Source organism: Berghia stephanieae, chromosome 6, assembly GCF_034508935.2.
Source record: "Berghia stephanieae isolate SIO BIC M18660-M18661 chromosome 6, UCSD_Bste_1.3, whole genome shotgun sequence".
Taxonomy (NCBI): Eukaryota; Metazoa; Mollusca; class Gastropoda; order Nudibranchia; family Aeolidiidae; genus Berghia; species Berghia stephanieae.
In genome coordinates, this window is record NC_088365.1 from 4,449,635 (window position 1) to 4,472,006 (window position 22,372).

Genomic DNA, 22,372 nt, shown 5'->3' on the forward strand with positions numbered 1-22,372 from the left:
TACCAGAGAGATGGTTTACAAAGAAAACAAAAAATCTCCCAAAAACCGTAGTTTAGCTATGGTTTTGGAAGATTTTTTTTCCTTGTAAATCATCTTTCTGTTATGTATATATTCTGGAAACATTTGAGTGAATCCCTCTTAGGGACAGGACAAAAAAAAGCAATACTAATACTATTTCCAAAGACATCAAGCAACACGGAAAACGGATAAAGTGGGATAGAAGACACAGCAAGTGACCTTCTGCCCACCTTCAAGGTCAAAAGACCCTAACCCAAATAAGAAGCACTGATACTGATATTAAAAAAACAGTCAGACATATAACTGTCCCACTCTTGGAATGGATCCTAACGAATTTGTGTCACAGGAAAAGCAACAGGTAGACCAAAAAGGCCTGAGGTTCAAGACAACACCAATCAAAAACAATAATAACAAAGAACAAATATCGGAATTTCAGATCCCTTTAATTGATAACGACCAGTGAACTATGAGTATGATATAAAAACCATTGCGATAGTCATTATAAAATGAGCAAAGAAGACACAATACCAAATATGAAAACTAAATTTAAAAAAAAAACAAAAAAAACGCAAACGCCAATATGACGACAACGGACTGACAGATTAATTAATAGGGGATGAAATGGTGTAAAATTGATGAAATAAATATTACAAAAATTGAGTCATGCTAATTTGTGTAAAAGAAGACGATCTTATTTTTGATGAAATAAATAAAAATGATGACTGATGAAGTGTATGTAAAAATTTAGAGATGATATAAAATGAAAAGAAAAGAAAAAAATTTATTATTATAATAATCATTTATGGTAGATGGTAATATATTTTTTGAAAAATATTTATGTTAAAGAGACTAAGTGGCCTTTACTTGATGACCTGTTATGACCACTTAAGGTTACTACATATAAAAGAAAAAAAAGAAACGGAGGCGTGAGTCGGAAACTTTTTAAGTAATTTGAATTGAAAATTTAAGTATCTGAAAACAAAAATGGCAAATATGGTAACAAGTAACGAGCAGCTCGTACGTTGTAAAAACGAATCAGAATTTTGTACAAAAAAATCCTCATTTTAACAATCTTAACAAATTTCAAAAATTCTATATAGACTGATGATAAAAGTCATCTCAGAAAAATTCATGTCAAAATCATTTATGATCTGTGAGTATCAAATTGTATAAAAATATGTGACTAAGATGTCGTACTCTCTTATTAACTTATTAGGGGACAACATATCCTGACAAGATTCACAAATAATACCAACTAGAGACAAAAATATAGACATTGCTGTGACGGAAGATTGCTTCGTGTCAAAGGTGATTGATGCGTCGACAGAGGAAATTCAATTACTACATTTCATAGATTCAAAAAAATAAACTAACCTTTACAAAATGAACTCTCAAACAAATAATGCAAAGTGAATCTGTCTTTAAAATGCTGCGATTGAAACCTTTATTTATTCCATTTTTTAAAAACACCCATTTTGACATCAAATTCACTCGCTCTTATTATTAGCAGTGATCTTGACCTGTTTCCATCAATCTCTTTGTTCAGTTTTCAAGAAGGAAAGCAAATAACTTCTTTTTTATGCCACATCACCTTTGACTCGAAAACAACATTCAGCCACAACCTGAGATTAACATCAAGAGTAATTAATTCATATCATATCAAACTGAAATTTATAACATTACAGTGTGTAATTGGTTATTATTATTATTATTATTGATTTACATTAAACTAAAAAAGGAAAAAAAAAAAAAAACAACCTTGCCATATTAGACCGGGCAATCAGCCTTTGACATTCATACACATCTAATTTATAAAATTAGTACTAATTCCTTGTCAAGCTGCCTGTCGGAGGGCCAATGTCTTGGCATCGCTTTACTTCTTGCTCTTCTTTGCAGCCTTCTGAAGAGTAGAAAATAAAATAAAAAATCATAAATGAAATGAACAACTTGAAATATTTCTGGCATATTGCGAGTCTAGCGACCAACTTTTCAAAGAGCTAAAAAGGGACATCCTCCTTCCTCCAACAATTCCGTCATGTCCCAAAACAGCAGTATGTTTGAACTATTATAAAATACATATAAGAGCTTTTCCACACCCTTGTTTTAATTTCCTAGTCAAAAAGCATAACCCTTCCTGGGACCTGCAAGGGTCATTTCATACATATAAACAGTCCATGTCGCTTTCGTAAGGCTATGTGGTCTAGTGGTATGACACTCACTTTCGGATCAGAAAGTCCTAGGTTCGAGCCTCGCTCAGCGCATAGTCAAGTCCTTGGAGTGTTAAGTAAAACCTAAATTAAAGACATGCAAAAATACAAAAGCACCCAAAAATATACAACCAACTCACAGTGCTCCCTTTGGGCCTTCCACGTCCCCTGCCAGAGGCTGGCTTGCTCGCACGCTTAGCCTTCTCCTGGAAAACAACAACAGGTTGTATGAAAATTTTAATAAGCACAAAGAGCGTAATATGTATCGCAAGCAGTTTAGATTCCATTGACCTTTATTATCAAAATCATGAAGTCTATATAAGCGTGCAAATGTCTTACACTGATATAATAAAATGAGATCTTCATTAAGTGTAATAACCATTTTGCCTAGCTAAAATCTTACGGTGATCGTTCTATTCAATATTAGTTAGGGTCCCAAAACTCTGGAATACTCTACCTCAACCCATTAGAGAAATCAAGAATACCTCAAATTTTAAATCTGCTTTGAAAAGCACAATACATTTGCACCATGTTATGCTTGTATACCATAATTTAAACAATATTATGACCTTTGATCCATGCATGCTCAGGTTTACTTGAGTTTGTATTGTAATAAAAAGTGCTCAATGAGTGTCATATATAATAACAACAACAATAAAAATAATAATAATAATAATAATAATAATAATAATAATGCTAAAAATAATAATAATAATAATAATAATAATAATAATAATAATAATAATAATAATAATAATGCTAAAAATAATAATAATAATAATAATAATGCTAAAAATAATAATAATAATAACTATTATAATTATTATTAATAGTATAAGGACAAACCTAATGAAGCTATATAAGTGGAAAAAAAGACTTAATTTGGTGGAATGAAATATGTCTGAGCTAGGCTACAACAGATTCCACTAGTCTCACACATTTAATATAGTAGTATGTGCATCATACCACATCGTGAGGACCATTATCCTGAAATACGTAGTTTACTTGGATTGAGGCAAAATTTAGAACCATCATGTACATTAATTTTAAAATGTATAACTGGCCAAAGTCAACCTTATGTGAATCAGCCAATTGTCCAGCAACGTTGGCAAAGGTGGTTATCTGCTAAAATTCCCTTCCCTAAAAATATCAACAGAGGAGTATGAGACCCTTGCACAATTATTTACATACCTCAGCTGACAGAGGAGGACGACCTCTTCCACGTTTCTGAAAAAAATGATGCATAAGATATGAGAACACGTCATTTACACAAAAAGGCTAAATTCTTTTCATAACAATAACATTTACTAAGATGAAATACAAAAAAAAAAAAAAAATACCTGCTTTTTGGGTGCAAAAAATGTTGATGGGGGAATTGGAAAAGGGTAAATGAATTGAAGAATTCAAAACCGCAGTCAGATGCAAGGAATAGCAACTCCTTCTCTACTGATACTAATAAACAAAAAGTCAACTAACAACATGTCAGCTAAATGACAAGCGTCCATTAATTTTGGTTGGCCGCAGCCAAATTTTAAACACTCGACTTACAGACTTCCTTTCACATTAGTCAAGATTCCCTCGACAATACCTTTAATAACCTTATATGTAATTAAAAGAGGAATGCCATGGATTTCAAAATGCCTTCGTTGTAGAGAGATATTGAATGACTTATTTCTTTTAATAAAAAAAATAAATAAATAAAATTCCCTTTATTCATCCCCAAGGGGAAATTTGTCTTTAGGGTCTATTCCAAGGGAAGACTGGTGGAATAACCCAGGTGTCAGCCGCAGTGCAGCGCCGCAAAGTGAGCTAGGGCTAGGTGACTTGCTCAAGGCCACACAACGCAGCGACGGGTGATCGAACTCGTTACCTTTTGGGTACGAAGCAAAGACCGTACCGCTGAGCCACGCTGTAAACTAATAGAATCGGGCTTCAGCGAGTTGCCTTGAGCCGATGCTGATTCCCTGTCATGACACACTTGACTATTTTTGAAAAAGAAAAGCTAACTAAAAGAAGTTCTCGGAATCAGTCCTCAATGCAAGATTAATCTTTAAATTTTTTTCATGCAAACTTCTGGTAACTGAGATGAAGAGTTTGTCTTTGGTGAATATTATAATCACATGACTTGCTGTGGCCAGGCAAAGATAAACAAAAAAAATAACAAACCTGCCAAGAACTAATGAGAGCTAATTGATACAATATCAGTTACTACCAGAAACAGAGAATTTATCGGGCATCTGATATTGAAAAACATAAAATCAAGGCTACTACCAACCAGTAACAAAGCACTGGTGCAAATCAAAATGGCATTATGTAGCATGTATCAATACAAGATGAAACTGTATAAATACACTATTCTATTTTAGTATCCAAAATATCCCCCAGCATTGTAAGAATTGCACCATGTGCGATTGTGATGGTTACCTCTGAATCTGACTTGGTCTTCTTGGGGGATGCTGCTGGTGCAGCTGGAGCGCTCTGTGAAAATGGAGAGATGACAATATAAAATATTGATAAATGAAATAAGAGATTAAAAAAACAAAAAATATTAATAATAAGAATACATATTCAACTTGAACATTATTATATGACTAATAAAAATTAAACGCATGGAGTTTAAAGGCCTACATTTCAAACAGCTAAAACGGGCCATCCTGACACACACACTACCCCAGTACTGTCACATGGGTGCAAGCAACTGGACCTCAAAAAGCCTGCAAGTCTACTTATGACCAGACATATAATCTGAAAAAGCCTGCAAGATTCACGGACAACCTCGTCATTTGAAGTCTTGTTCTCAGCATCTAGTCTTCATAATAGTAGTCCACAATTGTTGTATGTTTAATCCAAAGGTTGTAATGCAGTAATTTGTTAAGTTTCCTGTCACAAGTTGCACAATTTTAAAATATGCAAAAATAAACTCAAAAATTTAAAAAGTGTCATATCAATCAAATCCAAATCGCAAAAAGCTGGCGACTTTTTGTTCGGTAATCCAATCGCCCGGCAGTAGCCGGCACTCTTGCACCCATGCCGTCATGACCCAAAATGGCAGTATGTTCTTGCTATCATTATTATATGATATAACATAGATCTAGATTGCTACACATCGAAAATTGCCTTTAAAACTTTCTAGTCATCTTGTCAAAAAAAAAAAAAAAAAAAAGAAAGAAGAAAAAAACAAAACTGATATAATATATACAATTAAGGTCCTTTCCGTATTGTTAAACTTTTCCCTCCAGATTACCCAGTCAGGAAAATCACAATCTTATCAGGCCGATAAGCGGTCCGTAAAAAAATCGTCAATTGGGAGCGGCAATCAGATATCTTCTAAACAACAACAACAAAAATGTCAAAGTTGAAATTTCAGACTGACACCTACATGTTAAATGTTGCTGTTGACCAGGGACCCCTTGTAAAGCGCTCTGAGCACATTTAGTGGATATTGCGCTATATAACAGCTCAATTTTTTAATTTTACATGTCTATTTTATGTGCAACCCAAAGTAGTAAAATTTCCACAACTTCCCTGCAACTTATCTATAAGTAAATGAAGCATTGCAACAATTTAAAACATTACATTATCTACAATGTCTACATAACCATACAAATGGGGTTATATTCCCACTGTCACTGCATGTTTCCCCTTGCTTTTTAAATGAAGGATGGCTAAAGTTAATCCCATTTATCAAAAGCCAATCAAAATTTATGGCCACTACAGTGACAAATTTATTGTTATCTATTCCAGACATGCTGTGGCCAAAGCATCTACAAAAAGATGAAACCAAAAACAGCCTTTATTGAGATCCATGATTATTTGTAATTTACAATTATTAGATATCTTTTATTTGAAAACAAATGGCATTAATTTACCTCTGATTTCCTTTTAGGCATTCTGATCTGTCAGTTGACAATGGCTAGGACTGAAAATATATATAAAAAAAACAAAAAACATAAAGCCTAAATAATGCAATGAATTAGAAATCAAAACTATAATATGGAGAAAAATTATATATCACATCGGCCATTCTTAAGTGGGGATTTTTGAGCAGGCTTATGTAATTCGGACTCCTGCCACAGTGTGCCTGCGCAATCACAGGAATTGTTGGAAGTGGAAGCTGGGTCGAAAGCGAAGCGTGGTAGGGTGGGGGGAAGCTGCTCGTTCTCAGTCCGTAGGAGGGCGAGTGAGCGAGCAAGTCAAGTTTTAGAACTCCCGAAGATGATTATACCTTCAAAAGCGGTGATCTATTATCCCCCTTTGTCTGACCTTTTCTTGGGTACTTTTTAATTGTAATTCTAGAACTTTTTGCTATCCAATTCCTCCCTTCTTACCGGCGCTGATATGACCTAAATGTGTTGCAAGCGCCTTAAAAAAAACACAAAAACACATAGATCTAAATATTCGTGGTCTTTGGGAGATTACAATTGTAGTCGCTATTGTTAACGTGAACAATCAATTTTCCCTCCCATAGATAAGAGTGTCTTTGTGTAATGATTGGAAGATTCATTTGACTTGCCATGAGCATGTTGCAAAAGTAAAAGATACATGCATAACACATCTACATTGTATATATTGTGTGATTATGCTGTTTATAATGACTTAGAGATACTCATGTGTGTGTGTGTGTTTAGGAAGACCAATACAGTTTCTATAACTGCAAACGGAATAGTAACTGAGAGTTTCACTAATGGTACTAATGATAAGTTCATCATGCGGGCGCATTGCATTGCAGTATTCTGAATCGAAGAGCCATCGGAGACTATTCAGACTCGACCCTGGTTAGCCACAGAGTTCTATTTAGTTTAGACTCGAGTCCGAATTGTCACGGAAAGCAATTCAGACTCGGGTCCAATAGCCTTTTCCATCAAAAAGTTGAGTATGGTATTAATTTTGTCTCGGCTGTGCACCTGGATCATACATTATCTTAAACGAAGGGCTAAATCTGTGTCACAGTTCTCCCATTAATCTATATGACCGCTAGTTATCGTTTGTGAGCTGCAGGCTAAAATTATGGCTTGGTTAAATTGAGATATCTCTGGTATTTATTTACAGAATTGGATAAATTAAATACCAAAATAAAGGGCATTGAACGCCCTATCATTTGGTACAATTACCGTTTCCCTCCTTAAATTCATTTAGAAGATATTGTAATGAAAAGAGAGCTTAATTTTAGTGGGCAAGAAAATCAAGCAGTTTATCATCATTCATGAAAAAATTCCCTTAAAACACAAATAATCATAAAACTCAATCATTTTCCTTTCCAATGATACCATTTTCAACTTTCAAAACTGCTTCCAGGATACCCTTTGAGCATTCCATAAAATCACACTCATTTCAAAATCTACCAAAGTAACGCCATTTCAGCTTGGACTGCCGTGGTCAGCGTCGGTCATTGGCTCCTAGCCTTGTGACGTCACAGTGTTTCAGTTTCAGGGGAATCCCCTTTCGTTATCTCAGTCAGGTGGTGCCCAATTTCAGGCTGATTCCTATAGTAGGTACTTTGGTAAAAAATTCAAATTGGATTGAGCTCAATGAAACCTATATCATTTTAAAGTGCTTTTCAACACGATTCTAATGATACCAAAATTGTGAAAATCAGATAAGCAGAAAAAAAGTTATGTTAGTTTAAAGGCTGAAAAATGGTCTTCTATTTGCCTTTGTTATTTACTGACGGACTTTGTGACCTGAAAATTGTTGCATTTCCGGTAGTAACCACCATTTGGATTTCAAAACTGGTCTAAAATGGCCGCTAAGATTTGAGTGTACGGATTTTACTGGAACGAATTTCATGGATGCGGTATACAACTTTGCCCTGAATTTAATTTTATAAAAAAGTTAAGATGTTAAATAAACGTGCCAGCATGAAATTTTGATTTACCAAGGTCTAATCTTTTAATTGTTCGACAAATGGATGATGCCAAGTCTGCAAAGATAGATCATCATCAAGCCCTACTGCAACCTCCTCGTGGTTTTCGAACGGTAACAGGTCAAGCTGGCCAACTGCAGAGGGCGACAAGAATAGGCAATGGCAAACCATTCTTGTAACTTTGCCGAGTTAACTGCATGAATAAGTCCAAAAAGTCAAACGGTGACAGCGTAAAGGGGAGCATGTTTTCACGGAAGACTGCTGCCTCGCTCGGTTGGGAGCGTGATGTTCGTCAGGTCACACCGAACCGTCAGCCAGTTACTAGGCGAAATAAATTTAACAAATGTGACAAAACCAAAATTGGGACATGGAATGTCAGGACCTGTGCCCAAAAAGGAAAACTAAACAACATTCTAAAAGAAATGAAACGGCTCCAAATAAATATTCTTGGCCTGGCAGAGATGAGATGGAAAGAGCAGGGAACCATGTCAAAACAAGAAAACAACACGACATATAAGATCATATGGAGTGGTGGAACCTCTTTCCAAAAAGGAGTAGGGATGATCTTAGACCAAAAATCAACCAAATTTTACAAAGGGCACGTAGCAATCTCAGACAGAGTTTTGCTGGTTAAGCTAAGAGGACCTGTAGTTGACACCAATATTATTCAAGTTTATGCACCAACAGAAGAGGCGACAGATGCAGATATGACAGAGTTTTACCATTCACTAGACAAAGCAAAACGAATGTGTAAATCACAAGAAGTCCTTATGGTAATGGGGGACCTAAATGCTAAGATTGGCAGAGGCAGATATGGTGACATAATCGGACCACATGGACTCGGAGACAGAAATGAACGAGGAAACATCTGGGCAGATTGGTGTAGAACAAATAAATTAATGATTTCAAACACCTGGTTTCAACAACACCCAAGAAGAACCTGGACATGGCAATCACCAGGGGACAGAGCAAGGAACCAGATAGACTTTATAGCAGTATCATCAAGATTCAGAAATGGCATATTAAATTGCAAAACCTACCCAGGCGCCGATGTAGACAGTGACCATGTCCCAGTTGTTTGTACAGTAAGGATAAAGTTTAAAGCTATTCAGAGAACAGCTGGTAGAATAAAGAGGGATTACAGGTTATGCAAAGACAATGGCATACAAACAAAAATGAGAGAAGAATTTGAAAATGCACTCATGATACAAAGCCAAAGTGAACCTGATAACGAAAAATGTGAAAAACAATTTGATATATTCCAAAAGTGTGTCAAAGCAACTGCAGAAAAACATTTACCAATAGCTCAAATAAACAGCAAAAAGGAATGGATGACAAATGAAATTCTAAACCTATTTGAAGAAAGACGAAAATGCAACAGAGGGTCTGCAGAATACCAAACATTGAACAACCACATTAAATCCAAATGCATCGAGGCACACGAGAACTATCTAGACTGGAAATGCTGCGAAATCGAAAGAGAATACAAACCCAACCCCCAACAAGCTCACCAAAGAATAAAAGAACTATCAGGGAAAAGGAAAAGCAAAGCAGCAGGAAGTTGTATCCAAAACAAACAAGGGGATCTGCTATTTGAAGAACAACATATAGAAAGCCGATGGGTAGAATACATAGGCGAACTGTACAATGATCCAAATAGAAATGAACCACCACTGAAATTCAAAGAACCATTAAGCGGTCCAAACATCACCAAAAGTGAAATTGAACATGCCATGGAACGAATGAGGGATGGTAAAGCAACAGGCCCTGATGAAATATCTGTAGAGGTATTAAAAAGCCTAGGAGATCTAGCAATTGATGAACTTCACATATTATTCAACAATATATACAATACTGGGAAAATTCCAGAAGATCTCTGTAACTCTATTTTCATAGCAATACCAAAGAAAGCAGGTGCAGTCAGATGCGAAAATTTTAGAACTATAAGTTTAATAAGCCACATCAACAAAATACTGTTGCGTATAATTATCAACAGGCTAAGGAATAAGATTAACCCCGAAATCGCAGAAGAACAATATGGATTCCAACCTGACAGAGGGACAAGGAACGCAATATACCTCCTCCGTGTTTTAAGTGAAAGAGCTATACAGGTTCAGACCCCACTATACCTCTGTTTTGTCGACTACAAAAAAGCTTTTGATAGAGTACGCCACGAAGAAATACTAAAACAACTGCACTCCATTGGCGCTGATGAGAAAGACCTCAGACTCATGCAAACATTATACTACACCCAGCAGGCATCTATCAAAATCGGAAACTCTACAGGAAATTCCATTCCTATTAAGAAAGGAGTCCGTCAAGGGTGTGTTGCCTCACCAGATGTTTAATCTATACCAAGAAACAATCATGAGGGGCATAAATAATATGGAGGGAATAAAAGTGGGAGGTCACAACATAAATAATATAAGATACGCAGACGATACGGTACTCATTGCAACATCAGAAATCCAACTTCAAAAGATTGTTGACAAAGTGGTAGTAGATAGTGAAGCCAAGGGAATGGAAGTGAATATCACCAAAACGGAATGCATGGTAATACAGAAAAACCCCGAAAACAACAACACCTGCAATATAACGATTCACGGCGAGCAACTTACCAACGTAGAAAGTTTTAAGTACCTAGGTTCAATAGTGACAACAGATGGAAGATGTAACCGAGACATACGAGCAAGAATAACTCAAGCCAAACAGGCCTTCATGGACCTGGGAAACATTTTGAAAAACAAACAGATGTCGTTCGGGATTAGATTCCGAGTCTTGAAGTGCTACGTGTGGCCAATCTTGTTATACGGATGCGAAAGCTGGACTACAAATGCAGAAACACAAAAGAACATTGAAGCTTTTGAAATGTGGTGCTTGAGAAGGATGCAGAGAATATCGTATACTGCACACAAAACGAACGAAGAAGTGCTAAAACAAACATACCAACAAAGGAAACTAATGCCCTTAATAGTGGATCGACAACTATCCTTTTTCGGACACATAGTAAGGAAAGATAAGAAGGAATACCTGGCAAGTTGTGGAAAAATACCTGGTAAACGCGCCCGGGGGAGACAAAGAAAAACACTCATAGACCAACTGAAGGGCTTCACCAACCTAACAATCCAAGAGCTGTTTGAAAAAGCAAGAGACAGGGAGGAATGGAGAGAGATAATTCATGCAGTATCCGAAGCCTGGACCAGGCATGGAACCTAGAAGAAGAAGAAGAATCTTTTAATTATCCAAAGCTAAATTATACCCTATTTTATCCATAATCAAAAGTTATACTAAATTGTCATTGATTTTAAAATAAACTACACTAAACGATAGATTAATTTCTCCTGAAGAAAATAAGACATCAATCATTAAAATCCATCCATAAACAAAAAATCTATGGAACTTTTTCTGAGACCCATCACTCAAAAGTCCAAAAAATCGGGTCACAGCCACTAGGCCATTTATCGGCTCCCTGCTGGAGGGCCAAATGGACGTTTACCAAAGTACCTACCTATAGTAATTTTTTTGGGTGTTTTTAAGGTATAAAAAATTGAATAACTCTGCTGCTATACTGCTATATAACCTAGAGACAAAATTCAAACGGTTGTATCATTGGGATGGTATACTGCATCATAGTAAACCAGATTTTATACTGTCATTCATTTAAAAACTGAATTTTCATTTTAGTGCCTAATATATTAATAATAGGCAGTGTCTACGTACACGGTAATCGGGCACCTAGCCTCAGGATCTACATACAAGGTAACTCCGGTAACTGGTTTGCCACTACAATACAAGCAATGGATGGACCTTGGTCTGTGTGTATGTGTGTTATTAAAAGAAATCAAACAATACAATTTAACCCACTAAAGGAAGCAGTTTTGAAAGTTGAAAATGGTATCATTGGAAAGGAAAATGATTGAATTTTATGATTATTTATGTTTTAAGGGAATTTTTTCATGAATGATGATAAACGGCTTGATTTTCTTGCCCACTAAAATTAAGCTATCTTTCCATTACAATATCTTCTATATGAATTTAAGGAGGGAAACGGTAATTGTACCAAATGATAGGGCGTTCAATGTCCTTTATTTTGGTATTTAATTTATCCAATTCTGTAAATAAATACCAGAGATATCTCAATTTAACCAAGCCATGGTTTTAGTCTGCAGCTCACAAACGATAACTAACGGTCACACAGGTGGAATGGGAGAACTGCGACACAGAGTTAGCCCTTCATTTAAGTGCCTAATAATAGCAAACATGGATATTCTACTACAACTACAACATCATCATCATTCCACCAGTTCAACAACTACAATCACATCATCATCACCACCACCGCCACCACTATTCCAACTCTCACCACATCACCGGCCGTCTTTTTTTGCACTTGCTGCACAACTACTACAGACTACTAGATAGATAAAAAACGGCCACCATCACCATTCCAATTACACCAAAAAACACAACATAATCAAATTACACACTACCACGAATCATTAGAAAAGCACATTCTGCAGACAAGGGTAGACGGCAAGAGAGGAAGAGATAGTCTGAGGTAGACCAACAAGAAGCTGGGAACAAGAAATATGGCTTGGAATGACAGCAACTCAAGCAAGTAGACTGGCGGAAAACCGTAATCTGTATCGCAAGAAAGTTCGGGAAGCAACGTCCTACGCAGGATCAGCTGACTAGATGATGATGATGACCACGATTTACCAACTCGCTCTTCAGGCATTTTGATCTGATGATTAATCGTGGCTTGCCGCTCGACTCGAACTCGAACGTCGATCGGGTAAAAGCAATCGAATAACCCAACGACACTTGAACTGCCTACTGATACTTTTGTCGTGTGTGCGTCCTACGCCTGCATAGAACCGATGAGATTTTCGTTATTACACGGTCAGATCCGTCGTCAGCATGCATTAGGCGTGCACACAACCTGTGCATATATAATATATTATTGTTGGCGGGAAATCCAAGATGGCGGACGTGTTTACATTTCTCTCCTGATTCAATCTTCTTGATCTAAATTCTAGAAATATTTAGGCAGTGACAATAGTACTCAATATTATTATTCAATATTGATATTGAATCTCCTCGCTCCCCTCACCAGAAACACAAAACTTGAATGAAATATCGGACATCAAAACTTGTTCATTTTCGAATTGGATTTATGTAATTTCTGCCTTCGAGAGGATTCCGGCTTGTGTGTGTACTTGAGATATCTAGTTGAGATTAGTTAGATACTTATCAGATTGGAGTGAACAACAAGATACAGTGATACAGTACAGCTAAGACTTAGATAGATCTATTCATTCAACAAGTAAGAAGATGAGCTTAAACAGCAGTAGTAGGAAAGGTAGATCTGGCAGTGCCAGTACTAGTAGTGGCAGTAGGAGGAAAGAAAGCCCTGCACCGATGAGTACAAATAAGGCAAAAGCAAAAGCTGAGACTTGCGGAAAATGTGAATATGTATGCAAAGAGATTGAGAAATGCTTACAGTGCGAGCTCTGTGACCAGTGGTTTCATACTTTGTGTGAAAAGATAGATGATGAAACCTATCAACTGTTGAAGAAAGACTCAGAAAAAGAATGTCCGCTGCTGCATTACTACTGCTCTAAGTCCTGCAACAAAGTGGCCTCAAAGTTCTTGGGCAATTTCATGCAGCTTGAAAAGGAAGTAGATAAACTCAGGAAAAAAGTAGAAGACGTAGATAAAAGTGTGAATATCATTCAAAAAGGTGAATTCACAGAGGAGATGATAGAAATAGTGAAATCAACAGCAAAGGATGAGATAGAGGCCTACCCTATGTCTGAGGCGAGTGAGATTAAGGAGAGACTCAAGAGAAGTACAGAAGAAAAGTCAGATAGAGTAAGACAAGATATAAATGAAATGAGGAAAATCAATGAAACTGAGGAGAAGAAGCAGGCAATGGTGAAAAAGAACCTGGAACTAGAAGAGGAGAGAAACGAAAGGGCTAAGAGAGTGAAGAATGTAATTATGTATGGCATACCAGAAGCTAAAGATGGCGACAAGGAAGATATAAGAAAAGCCCAAATGGTACTCAAAGAGTTGCAGGTTCATGGAAACAAAGACAGCCTCAACCCTATAGAGCAAGTGATCAGATTGGGCAGAAGAGAAGATAGACCAAGACCCATGAAAATAAGTCTGATGTCAACGGATCAGCGTAACACTGCTCTTAGGAACAGCAAACAGTTGAAAGACCATAAACGGGAATGCTTACAAAAGGTGTATATTGGAGCTGACCAAACAATTATGCAAAGAGAGCAGGCCAAGGAGTTAAGAGAGGAGCTGAAGAGAAGACGAGAAGCAGGGGAAGATGTAGTCATATATAAGAAAAGGGTCATTTTCAGGGAAAAGTTTAGTGAACAAATAAGAAAGAGAGACAACGATGTTGGAGGAAATGACTGGGACTGGGATGAGGAATGACTATATTGGAAACGTGTCAGTCCAATTGCCCAAAATGTTTCTGAGCAAGGACTCGAAGACAACAAGAAAATTCAAAAAAGAGAAGTACCAGTAAATGATAAGGAGGGGCAGCACGTGAATATGAAAAATACCCTGAAGTTCATGTACACGAACGCAGACAGTGTGATGAATAAGAGAGAGGAGCTAAAGGCTATGGCAGAAGAAGAAGATCCAGATGTGATAGCAATAACAGAAGCTAAGCCAAAGAATGCAACAACACACCCAACCATAGCAGAGTTAGGTATTGAGGGATACACTATAATAGCTAGCAGAGATTTTGAAACTTCCGGCAGAGGAGTATACTTATTGGTGAGAGAGAACCTCAAGGTTAACCCCATAGAGGAACTCACAGATCACGACTTTAGGGAGAGCGCTTGGTGCTCGATTGGAGTAACTGGACAAAGTCAGATACTAGTAGGAGTGATTTATCGGAGCCCAAATAGCACAGGAGAAAATAATGAGAGAATGTTGGAGATGATAAGGAGAGCATCACAAAAAAAGCATTCTGAGATAATTATTATGGGAGACTTCAACATGCCGGAACTGGAGTGGAAAGGGATGGACGAACCAAAAGAGGGAAGCCTGGAGGAAAGTTTCATAGAAACCATTGAAGATTGCTACCTACAACAGATAATAAAAGAACCCACGAGACAGAGAAAAAACCAAAAGCCCAACGTATTGGACTTGATATTGATGGAGGAAGAAAATGACATAATCGACCTAAGACTGAGCCACCCACTGGGAAAAAGCGACCATGCGACCATATTCCTAAAACTGAGGGCGACATCAGAGACTGTAGATGAAAAACTGACACTCAGATATAGGAAGGCTGATCTAGAGAGTATGAAAGAGGAACTGGGGCATATCAAATGGGAGGAAATACTAATCGAGGACACGGTAGGAAACAACTGGAGTAGATTTACCAGAGTACTTAACCAATGCTTCGAGAAAAACATCCCGAAAAGCAGAGGGAACCGGGTTGGGAGAAGAAATCAACCTTGGATGACGCAGGAAGCGAGAGAGGCATTACGGAAGAAGAAGGCAGTAAATAGAAGATACTCTAGAAGCAAAAAGGAAGAGGATTGGGACAAATACAAAAGAGTGAGAAACGCAACTACTAAAATAGTCCGACAAGCGCATCAAAAGTATGAGAACAAGATAGCAGAGGAAACGAAAGAAAATCCTAAAGTATTCTGGAGTTATGTAAACAGTAAAATGAAGACAAGACAGGGAACCTGTGACATAAAAAAAGAAGATGGCACTTGGGCATCTGAAGATGAAGACAAGGCAGAGGTGCTAATTCTCTTCTTTGCAAGTGTCTTTACAGTAGAGAACCAGAAAAACTTGCCAGATATTGCTAAAAGAAGTAATATAGATACTACACAATGGCCGATTACTGAAGAGAGAGTAATGAAGAGACTACAAAACCTAAAGGAGAGTAAATCACCTGGACCTGATAAACTTCATCCTTACATCCTAAAAAACTTAGCAGAGCAGCTAGTAGAACCCCTAACCAAGATATTTAACCAGTCGATGAAAGAAGGAAGACTACCAAGGGAATGGAAAGAAGCTAACGTCACAGCCATATTCAAGAAGGGAGACAGAAAAAATCCAGAAAACTACAGACCAGTGAGCCTGACATCTGTCGTCTGCAAGCTCATGGAACAGCTGATTAGAGAAGAAATGGTTGATCATATGACCAAGAACAAACTATTCAGCAAAGATCAACATGGTTTCATGGCGGGAAGGTCTACAGTAACAAACCTACTTGAAACAATGGATGACTGGACGAGAGACCTGGAATTAGGCAACAATTTAGATGTCATATACCTCGACTTCAGAAAGGCATTTGACAAAGTTCCACACTGGCGCCTAATCAGGAAATTGGAACAGTATCAAATTAATGATCAGACAGTCAAATGGGTCCGAGATTTCCTCAAAGATAGAAGACAAAAAGTGATAGTGAATGGAACAGCATCAACAGAGAGACTGGTAACAAGTGGAGTTCCACAAGGAAGTGTACTGGGACCAGTTCTCTTCCTGATTTATATCAATGACTTGCCAGACAATCTATCATCTAAATGTAAAATCTTTGCCGATGATACTAAGCTCTATGGAGTAGCTAATACAGAAGAAGAAAGAAACACCTTACAACAAGATTTGAAAAAGCTTGAAGAATGGTCCGAAATATGGCAGATGGAGTTCAATGTAGATAAATGTGCAGTTCTTCACCTAGGAAAAAACAACAGAGAAGCAAACTATATAATGAAAGAAAAACCCCTGCAGAAATCCAATGGGGAAAAAGACCTAGGAGTATTTATTGATAGGAAGCTAAACTTCAAGAAGCAAATTAAAGATGTTCAATCTAAGGCTAGTAAAACACTCGGAATAGTGAAAAGAAATTTCAAGAATCTGAAAACAAAACACATGACTACCATCTACAAGACTATGGTTAGATCAAAGCTGGAATATGCTAACTGCATATGGTATCCGAAGTTTGAGGGAGACAAAGACTGTTTGGAAAGAGTGCAAAGGAGAGCAACAAAACATCACACACCTGAAAGACAAAACATACTGTGAGAGATTGAAAGAATTAAATCTCCCGACCTTAGATTACAGGAGAAGAAGGGGAGATATGATCCAAACATATAAAATAGTAAAGGGAATAGACAGGGTAGAGGCAGGATTCCTTAAACCAAACAAGAACATTCAGACACGAGGAAACAGCAAGAAACTGAAAAAAGAACGTTTTAAAACAAATGAAAGAAGGAACTTTTTTTCATCTAGAATTGTAAATAACTGGAATAAACTACAAGAAACCACAGTATAGGTAGTCGCATCGCCCGTGGCTGAGCCGCTGATCGAGCCCCGATATCGATGTTACGGCTCTGGAGTGAAAATTGTGTTAACCGGTGAACATAGTTTTACTTCCATTGCCGTGGAATCGCTTCCTGTGCACTAATTTCGTCACTTCCGGTCTCATTTTAAAGAGGAGAAGCCAGCGCATCAGGCGGCGTTTTCAGATTTTTAATCCGTTCATTCTTTGTTCAGATGCCAGCTGTTTGAAAATTTGGTAAGTTTTAACTTCATTTTAAATACATTTTTCATTATATTACCTATTTTTAATTAATGTTATATTATTCGCCAACCATTTTTCTCTATTTGTGTGAATTTTGGTGGTGATTGATGCTGGCGAAAGCGTCTTTTAGTGACTTTAAATACGATGCGTGTTCATGAAGTTGGCGACGGCCAACCAGGATTGCCTCTCGATGTATCCCCGAGTCTCCTGTGTACAGTGCAGTCTGTAAACTATCGACTGCTTTTGCTTTTGTGACTTGTATAAATAATTTCAAGCTGAATAATTGCTGTAAAAAGACTGAAAATAGTCCCATCCATAATTTTAGTTTTATTTTATGAATGAATGTTGAAACTGAAATGACTTTTTAACTGGGATGATACCGGACAACTAAAAATTATGTTCCACTGATATTATTTTTTATCTTTTATTTTTGTTTGTTCTGCAGGTTAAGTGTGTTGGTTTAATTTAATGTGGTTAATTTCAATACAAATAATACAGAATAGCATAATAGAGTCAATTCAAGTGAAAGTATATTTCATTCATTACTTTACTCTTTACCACAACAAAAATTATTATATAACTTTTAATTTTGTTGATTTAATCATAATCGAAGTACTTTTTTGTTTTCAGAGTCAGACGTTCATTATGACACCACATTTTCATGTTTCATTTCCTGCCTTGTATTTTTAAATATGAAATTGAAATAACAATATGAATTTGATTGTCTGCCACCTCCAACTCCAGTCGTCTGCCGCCTCTAACTCCAGTCGTCTGTCTTGTATTTTTAAATATGAGATTGAAATAACAACATGAATTTGATTGTCTGCCTCCTCCAGCTCCAATAATCTGCCTTGTATTTTTAAATATATGAAATTGAAATAACAACATGAATTTGATTGTCTGCCACCTCCAACTCCAGTCGTCTGCCGCCTCGAACTCCAGTCGTCTGTCTTGTATTTCTAAATATGAGATTGAAATAACAACATGAATTTGATTGTCTGCCACCTCCAGCTCCTATAATCTGCTTTGTATTTTTGAATATATGAAATTGAAATAACAACATGAATTTGATTGTCTGCCACCTCCAACTCCCGTCGTCTGCCGCCTCCAGCTCCAATAATCTGCCTTGTATTTTTAAATATGAGATTGAAATAACAACATGAATTTGATTGTCTGCCACCTCCAACTCCAGTCGTCTGCCGCCTCGAACTCCAGTCGTCTGTCTTGTATTTTTAAATATGAGATTGAAATAACAACATGAATTTGATTGTCTGCCACCTCCAACTCCAGTCGTCTGCCGCCTCGAACTCCAGTCGTCTGTCTTGTATTTCTAAATATGAGATTGAAATAACAACATGAATTTGATTGTCTGCCACCTCCAGCTCCAATAATCTGCTTTGTATTTTTGAATATATGAAATTGAAATAACAACATGAATTTGATTGTCTGCCACCTCCAACTCCCGTCGTCTGCCGCCTCCAGCTCCAATAATCTGCCTTGTATTTTGAAATATGAGATTGAAATAACAACATGAATTTGATTGTCTGCCACCTCCAACTCCCGTCATCTGCCTCCTCCAGCTCCAATAATCTGCCTTGTATTTTTAAATATGAAATTGAAATAACAACATGAATTTGATTGTCTGCCACCTCCAACTCCAGTCGTCTGCCGCCTCTAACTCCAGTTGTCTGTCTTGTATTTTTAAATATGAGATTGAAATAACAACATGAATTTGATTGTCTGCCTCCTCCAGCTCCAATATTCTGCCTTGTATTTTTAAATATGAAATTGAAATAACAACATGAATTTGATTGTCTGCCACCTCGAACTCCAGTCGTCTGCCGCCTCGAACTCCAGTCGTCTGTCTTGTATTTTGAAATATGAGATTTAAATAACAACATGAATTTGATTGTCTGCCACCTCCAACTCCCGTCGTCTGCCTCCTCCAGCTCCAATAATCTGCCTTGTATTTTTAAATATGAAATTGAAATAACAACATGAATTTGATTGTCTGCCACCTCCAACTCCAGTCGTCTGCCGCCTCCAGCTCCAATAATCTATCTTGTATTTTTAAATGTGAAATTGAAGTAACAACATGAATTCGATCGTCAGTCTCCCCCAACTACTTCTGTATCATTGCTTGGACTTCGATGTATTTATTCAGTATCATTACCTGGATATTGCCTGTGTCTACATTCCATGCAGCCAACAACCCATAGTGCCTAGATTTTGTTGTCTTCTGTCTTTTGCCACATCTCAGCCATCTTATGGATTTAAGCGAGTCAGTACGTGAGTACCCTTTAATTATCTGTTCTCTTAGTGATGTTGAATGCAAAGCAATTATCAAATTTTCTAAAGTTCATTTCAATTTTAATGTAGTTTAATAGTTAGTCATATGATACATCTCTTCGAGATGTTCAGTTTGATATATGACATGCCTATGTTGCAGAAAGTTTGCAAAGTGTCGGTATTTATCGGCTTATTGTTTGTTATTATGTAATATGTTACGTAATATTCAATTTTGCATTTTCAGGTTAAGTTTTCTCTACCACTCTTATGTAGTTCTTGTTTTTAATTTTGCATTTTTATCACTGACCATGTTTGCATATATAAAGCGGCAAGCTTGTTTCTCCCGAGTACTGTTGGTGCCCAAATGTCTTGTCCAAGGATGCAAAAACATTGGGCAGTACATTTGCAAGTTGCATTTACTGACACTTGTTCAACTTTATTTCTAGCCGCCCTGTTCATTGTTTTTTTGTTTTTTTTCTTCTCTCCGAATACCAGTCATCTTTCGTCTGTTGCTCATTTGCCAATGCCAAATATTAAGTGCCTTCCCCAAGGACACAACTTTAGTGTCTAAATTCATACGTTTACGCTCCTTTCCTCTTGTTTTAACAATTTTTGTGTTCAAAATTAATCATAGCCATAGTATTGTAAGCATGCTCTGGAAGAAGACCACCCTCAAATCTGTTTTTAAAGTTATTATCCGTTCCTCGCGCCTTTTTTTTTTCATTTTCTAGGGTTATGTAATTGCATGACGTTGCATAATATTGCATAATAATCATTTAATTTTTTAAAAAATTGCTTCGTCTTTCCTTTGCGATCATTTTGATATATGGTTTTATATGTATTCCAACCCAAATAACCGTGATTTTCCATTTCCCCCGCTTTTCGGTTGCTCTCTGGTCACAGTTTTAGTTTCTTTTTTCCTCTTAAATTATATTAAGTATTTTGGTCCACTTTTGCGGACTAATAATCCCGTAACTTTGGTTCTAATTGTCACATTGTCATAATTTTGGTACCATTGAAAAGTGTATTTCTTGCAGAATAGCATGAGACTATTTTGAAAACAATTGCTGCAATCTCAAATTTTCATGCAACTACCTAACAGTATCAGCAAAAAATTAGAATAAATTCAAAGCAGAGTTGGAGATAAGCAACACCCTAGGAAACAAGTTCAATTATAAAAATTGGTCCAATCATTAATAGATGAGGAGGAGCGAAGGAGACTACACCAAGTCTAAAAGCTCTATACAGAGGTATCCAGGTATAACATCATGCAAACAACAAGTCTGCTGAAAGTCTGTGTGTGTAATCAACCCCCCAAATCCAAGCAGTTGCAGTGCAGTGCTTGAATAATTGTAGCTAGATAGTTAACCGGTAGTAAACCGATACTAGCCAAGTGAGCAGAAGTGCATTGTTAATTTGAATTTCGAAAATGAATTTATCGTATTACTTATGAGGTAAAATTTACTTACATTCGAATTTTGAAATTGAGCAATTGGCAATCGGTCTCTTTTGTGTATAAATAGCGGGAGGGAATAGTATAGTATGGGCATTAATCGATATTGATATCGGATATGTTCGATGTTAAGAGCTATTTTGGTACCCAATATTTTGATTATCTTATATGGAGACCAGGCAGGAAACAAAGACACGCTAATACTTAAACCACTCGATAACGCCTTGACAGAAAATAGCCGATAAGGGGTAACCTCTCTTATTTCTATACTTTATTTTATTTTGGAGAAAAATTAAATATATTTTTTAGGGGTTGATTAACAGATTTCGCCGTCAAACTTTGGGATATACAAGGTGAATGAACTTTTTATTTCAATTCATAATCGTATTGAAAAACATTGAATATGTTAAGCACCATTGAAATCAAGATATATCAAAGAATTGTAATGACTTAATAAACAAAGTTTTCCTTTTCGTCTTAATATTTTTGGGGACATAATTTTGTCTCTCATTATTAGTTTGTGGGAATTCTACAACACGATGAAACAAATATTTGTGTGTAGAGACAGACCTGCAGAGTGAGGAAACATTTAAAGAGCATAGCTGGACATGCAGCTAGAAAAGGAAAGTAAGAATTCCTCTTAGTGATAATTTCAATGTGGCGAAAATGTCAAGAGGACGATAAAAGATGGCAGAACTAAAATATTTCGCAGGTCTGTGTGTACGACAACTGGCCGAGACGGATAACAGGGAACAAAGAAAAAAGTTACTTTTATACTCCGCGATATCTAATAAATGTGCTCAACGCACTTTACAAGGGGTCCCTAATCAACAGCAACACAAAACATGTAGAATGAGACATGACGCCTGTGGGCGATATTATATTTTTTTTCAGACATAGACAACACTGTTAACGGCCAGGTACTCATTTTACACCTGAGCACTGTGAGAGAATTTAGTAAAGAGCCTTTT

At 36.8% G+C, this 22,372-nt stretch overlaps 1 long non-coding RNA gene across 1 annotated transcript; it reads right to left on the minus strand.

The window, feature by feature from the left end:
- Positions 1-444: 444 nt before the first annotated feature.
- Positions 445-21,506, minus strand: LOC144974368 (uncharacterized). Its single transcript, XR_013645732.1, has 6 exons — positions 21,418-21,506; positions 6,095-6,144; positions 4,650-4,703; positions 3,417-3,452; positions 2,366-2,431; positions 445-1,918 (listed from the first exon to the last, which is right to left on the minus strand). It is a non-coding gene; the product is annotated as an uncharacterized LOC144974368 (long non-coding RNA).
- Positions 21,507-22,372: the final 866 nt, after the last annotated feature.